Raw genomic sequence first — 5,770 nt, forward strand, 5'->3', positions numbered from 1 at the left:
CCTAGAAGAGCTGCTCACCATAGCTACTGAAGTCTCTCTTCTTTAACAAGAGGAAAGTGGCTCCTGAGCAATTACACTGCAGTACCCCCTTGGGTGAAGAAGAATTGTTTGGTAATCTCAGTGTTGCCAGGTGTATGAGGATTGAGGAGAATATGTAATGAATAGGCCAGACTATTCAGTGTGTGTGTGTGTGTAGGCAAGGGGAAAATGAACAGTAACCAGAGAAAAGGTTCTAATGTAGTACTGTCTGGCTTACAGACACCGAATAGTCTGGCCTATTCTCTACATATTCTCCTTTGTCCTCATACACCTCACAACACTTAGATCACTATAGAATTCTTCTTCCCCTAAGGCGTTAACTACTGCACTGTAATTGTCCAGTGGACTCTTTAGCTATGGTAAGCAGCTTTTCTCGGAAAAGGAACTTCAAAATCAAACCATTGTTCTCTAGTCTTGGTCACTGCCATAGCCTCTGTATCACGGTTTTCCAATGTCTTGGGCTAGAGCTCTCTAGCTTGTGGGTACATTCGGGCACACTATTCTATCTTAATTCTCTTCCTCTTAATTTGTTAACGTTTTCATAGTTTATATAGAAGATATTTAAATGTTACTGTTCTCAAAATATTTTATTTTTCCTTGTTTCCTTTCCTCACTGGACTATTTTCCCTGTTGGACCCCCTGGGCTTATATCATTCTGCTTTTCCAACTAAGGTGTAGCTTAATAATAATAATAATAATAATAATAATAATAATAATAATAATAATAATAACTACTTAACTGGTGCCCATCAATCGTATACTGTACACACATCTCATACCACCTCCCTACCCTCAGGATCTACTAGACTATTTACTAATGATTCCTTCGTTACTAAGTATCCATTGTCCTTCCAGCTATTCTTGGCAGAAGCAGTAGTTGAAAGTCTTGCTCCCTTTAGCCATGGATGTAATCCGCCTATGTTTAACTTCTGTTTTACTTCGTGTTTTATGATCCAACGTTTTAAAATTACTAATTCTAAATGAATGTTTATTCTTATTCATGGTAATAATGGCGATGATAATGAGCACAACAATAAGCATATTAACAACAACAAAAACAACATCAACAACAACAACAGCAAGCTTATTAACAACAACAACAACAACAACAACAACAACAATAATAATAATAATAACAATGATTATATTTTGTTGTCGAGGTAGTTAAAATACCAGAATATCTGCAGAGAGAGAGAGAGAGAGAGAGAGAGAGAGAGAGAGAGAGAGAGAGAGAGAGAGAGAGAGAGAGAGAGCTTATCAAAATAATAAAATATAAGAATATGTTGATAAAGAAAAATTAAGAATACAAAACTATATTTACGATGAACTTTCGATCATACCCTAAACAACGCAACCTAGACCGCTCCCTAAAACTTAAGTCTGAATAAATTATATAAAAAGTTCTTAAATTCGTACAAAAGGCGCTCTCTCTCTCTCTCTCTCTCTCTCTCTCTCTCTCTCTCTCTCTCTCTCTCTCTCTCTCTCTCTCTCTCTCCTTTCCCAGAGGTTAGGTTAAAAGCAATGAAAAGGTCTATTGAATCCAAAGGTAGATCCTTCACAAGATAAAACAGATTTCGCTTTTGGATGGACATTTCGAGGAAAAAAAAACTGTCAATGACTTTGCCTTTCTACAATTTTCTTTTCATAACAGTGTTCCAACAGATTGTCAAGATGATGTACATACATACGTACATAAATACATACATACATACATACATACATAAATACATAAACACAAAGTATAGAATTTAAATATGAATGAGAATCAAGTGAATATTTTAAACATACGATCGGAAAAGGAATTTAAATGTTGAAAATAAACCCCTTCATAAAATAAAAGAAACACAAATATAACACTTCTGTCTATATCAAATGAATTATTCGAATAATCATTTACTGAAAAAGATAGGAAAGAAGTTGATCTACGGGATAGAGGAATAGATTTAATAAGATTTATTAATAAATATATGCAAAGGAAAATGGAGTTACACGTAAAATACGTTTGTTAAATGGTGTGAGTAAACGAGTAGATGTACAGAGAAAATAAGGAATGGTGACACAATGTTAATCGGCTATTTGTAAGAAAGATGACAAATGAGACGCCTAAAAGAATACTGGAACTAACATTACTTATAAAAATTATAGTAAGTGTAAGGTGGTATTCTACTGATCAAGTTAGGAGAATCAACAGCTTTAGAGTAATAAGTGGAGAACAGTGGGGTGAGAGAGAGAGAGAGAGAGAGAGAGAGAGAGAGAGAGAGAGAGAGAGAGAGAGAGAGATGAGGATTAATTCTTTAGATAATAACTTATGATAATTATACCAATGTGTTGAATATTTTTCAATGAAACTATCATATTTCATTCTCAACAGAAAATTAGAACAGATAATCAGATAATACTGAAGTAGGAATTATAAATAAGACCAGATTAAGGGAATTTGAAGAAGGTATTTGGGACTGTCTACTCTACGACTTGCGAATCCCCTAGCATACATTTCTCTCTCTCTCTCTCTCTCTCTCTCTCTCTCTCTCTCTCTCTCTCTCCTCTCTCTCTCTCTCACTTTGACCACCTCAATGTTGCAAATTCTAATTCAAGCTCGTCTTCAAGAAAAATTTATCTTTTTCAAGTTTTCCCAAGAATACTGTTCCCCAATATTCCCGTCTTTGTCAGTAGAAAAAGGAAAAGGAGCCAGATATAACTTTATTGATATTGTTCATGAAATTCAAAGCGAATTTTCCCATCGCCTCTTGGACTTTGAGATGATTAGTTGGCATGAAAGTATTGACCTTTAAGTTTACATTTGCGAAAAGGAGAGGAAGGAAAGAATAGAACTGGGAGTGACTGAGATAGAATAAGAGGTAAGAGAGGCGATAAGAAGAGGAAGGAAGGAATAGAAGAGGGGAAAGTGGTTGAGAATGGTTAAATAGGAAGATAGGGAAGGAAGAATTACAAGAGAAGTTTCCTCTTTTAGTTTAATGCAGTTTTTAGGAAATGAAATGTGACTGATATAGTAAAAGCTTTGATAGAATCATGGTCTTTATGTTGGATATTATCTTTTCCATGTGGAATAGAACAAAGACACCAAAAAGAGTTTTGCCTTTTCGCGGATCAACTTATGAACATAAAGCCAACTCTCTCTCTCTCTCTCTCTCTCTCTCTCTCTCTCTCTCTCTCTCTCTCTCTCTCTCTCTCTCTCTCTCTCACCAACACATAATTACACACGCAAATATTAAGATAGGTGTAATAATAATAATAATAATAATAATAATAATAATAATAATAATAATACACCATTAACTCCTTATCTCATAAATAGTAAAATTAGTTTAACTGGACAAGAGATGATGGAGCGTGACTGGTTTGGTAAAATTGAAATTCAGATTATTGCATTTTTGGTCAGGAAAAAGTCTATATTTAATGTTCCAAATAGTATCTTTTCAATGAAAATTATTTGTTATATTGCTGAAAGTCTTTTGGTAAAGTTTTACTGTATAACAGATTATCATTTCGAACAGAAAATATATGTTTTCCTGTAGTAAATAACGTGATTTAACCCAATTTGACCATTTCAACAACAAACAAACAGAACAACCAGTTCGACTAACTTCAAGTAGCCGAACTGGTTGTTGTTGAGGTTGAAATGAAGGTGAAAACCGATTGAATCAAGTTATTTACTACAGGAAAACATATATTTTCTGTTAATATGTTAAAATATAATGGCTCTGTTTCAATTCGGGCTCGTTAGCTCACCTGAAAACAAAAACATCAAGAACGTAAGTACTGGCAAGCGGTAATATTGAGCTGCGCACACTAACATTTGCAATGTTACGCTAACATTACCAAGTTACACAAACATTAGCAATGTTACGCTAACATTAGCAAAGTTACACTAACATTAGCAATGTTAAGCTAACATTAGCAAAGTTACACTAACATTAGCAACACTAAATATAATGGTTCTACTTCTGCCACAGGCTCTCTCCGCTCGCATGAAAATAAAACATCAAGTTCGTATGTACTGGCAAGCGGTAATGTTGAGTGGCGCACGCTAAAAAAAACTAGTAAAACTAACACATTAAAATTAAAGAAATTAATGGGACTGGAAAACCAGCTATCAAAGTAAAGTAAGTAATGACTTACTCCTACGACCGTGACGACGAAACTTGTAGGTCACCAGGGTGTTGTGACTGTGACGTCTTAACTTCTGTATATCCACATCCCCGTTTCTTCTTTGTCTTAGCTATCTTAGTTTTAGTACTGCACTTGGGACACTGTAAACATTAATAAAACGTGTAATTCTTGGATCAAACGAAATATGTATAAGTGGGTATTACGTGAAGGGAATGGTATAGTTGTACTGGATCAAGTAAAATACTTGAATAAACCAGGTGAAGTAGAATACTTGAATGTGGCGGGTAAAATGACGTAGGGGAAAATGGGGAGGGGTTATAATATGAGAAGGAGTAATCCTATTGGTGGAGGCGGAGTTTATGCGCAAGTGGGAGGAGTTTATGCGCAGAAGGTCAAAAACTGCTATGTACAAAAGAGCAAAAGAGAGCGACTATAACCAACCCGTAGAATGACAACAAATAAATGTTAGTATAGGATATAGATAAATAGCATATTTTTTCATCGGTTTATTATACATCCAAGAAGGCAATGTAAAGAGGAGAAAAGGCTTGTTTTACCATTATATACCGTTTCTCCGTATGTTTTCCCCACCCAAAAACCCCGAGTTCCCACTGGGGGCCCCCCATTATCGGTGGAGATATATATATATATATATATATATATATATATATATATATATATTATATATATATATATATATATATATATATATATATATATATATATATATATATATATATATATATATATATGTATATTGTGAAGAATTTTCTTCACTACTCTTCTTCATAGTTTATACGTACTTCTTCTTCTTTAGATTGCCCGGAGCTTCTCTCCGGGAGAGAAGCTCCGGGCAATCTAAAGAAGAAGTACGTATAAACTATGAAGAAGAGCAGTGAAGAAAATTCTTCACAATATATATATATATATATATATATATATATAATATATATATATATATATATATATATATATATATATATATATATATATATATATATATATATATATATATACATATGTAGACTTTGTTATTGTTCGTGACGTCACGGCAGGGAAAAATGTGAGTAATGCGTCTTTCTTGAGCGAGTGTCCCAAGATTAATACTTTTGTGTTTTTTGTATACATTATTCTACCGTAAGTATTTGGGTACAGTATTTTAAATCTCTTAATTACAACTCAAGTCTGCTAGTCTAGGAGGTATGGTTGTCCACACACGTAAGCCCGACTTGCTAAATTACCTTTTAGTTTCATTTTTATTCTGTATGCCAGTTGTTTAGAATTAGGATTATCTTTGCCCCCTGGAGTTGCAAGATTTCTCCTTGTATTCTAAATAAGTGTGTTGCTTGAAATTCACAAGGCACAAGATTTTTGAGCCTGTCCTAAATGAGAGTTGGCACCTCAAGACCGTAGGCCTACCTACGCACCAAGATACGCTTTTTGGGGGGGGGGAAGGAAGGAGGACGCAGCTGACCTGAACTCGACCTCACAAACATACAGGCCACGGTACGAAACGGAGCTGCCCAGTCAGGCTCCAAGGTCAACCTCGCGCTCCCACTCTCCATCACTAGCCTGTCCCCTTACACAATAACTAACCAAG

This window comes from Palaemon carinicauda, chromosome 33 (genome assembly GCF_036898095.1).
Source record: "Palaemon carinicauda isolate YSFRI2023 chromosome 33, ASM3689809v2, whole genome shotgun sequence".
In the NCBI taxonomy this organism is placed as follows: Eukaryota; Metazoa; Arthropoda; class Malacostraca; order Decapoda; family Palaemonidae; genus Palaemon; species Palaemon carinicauda.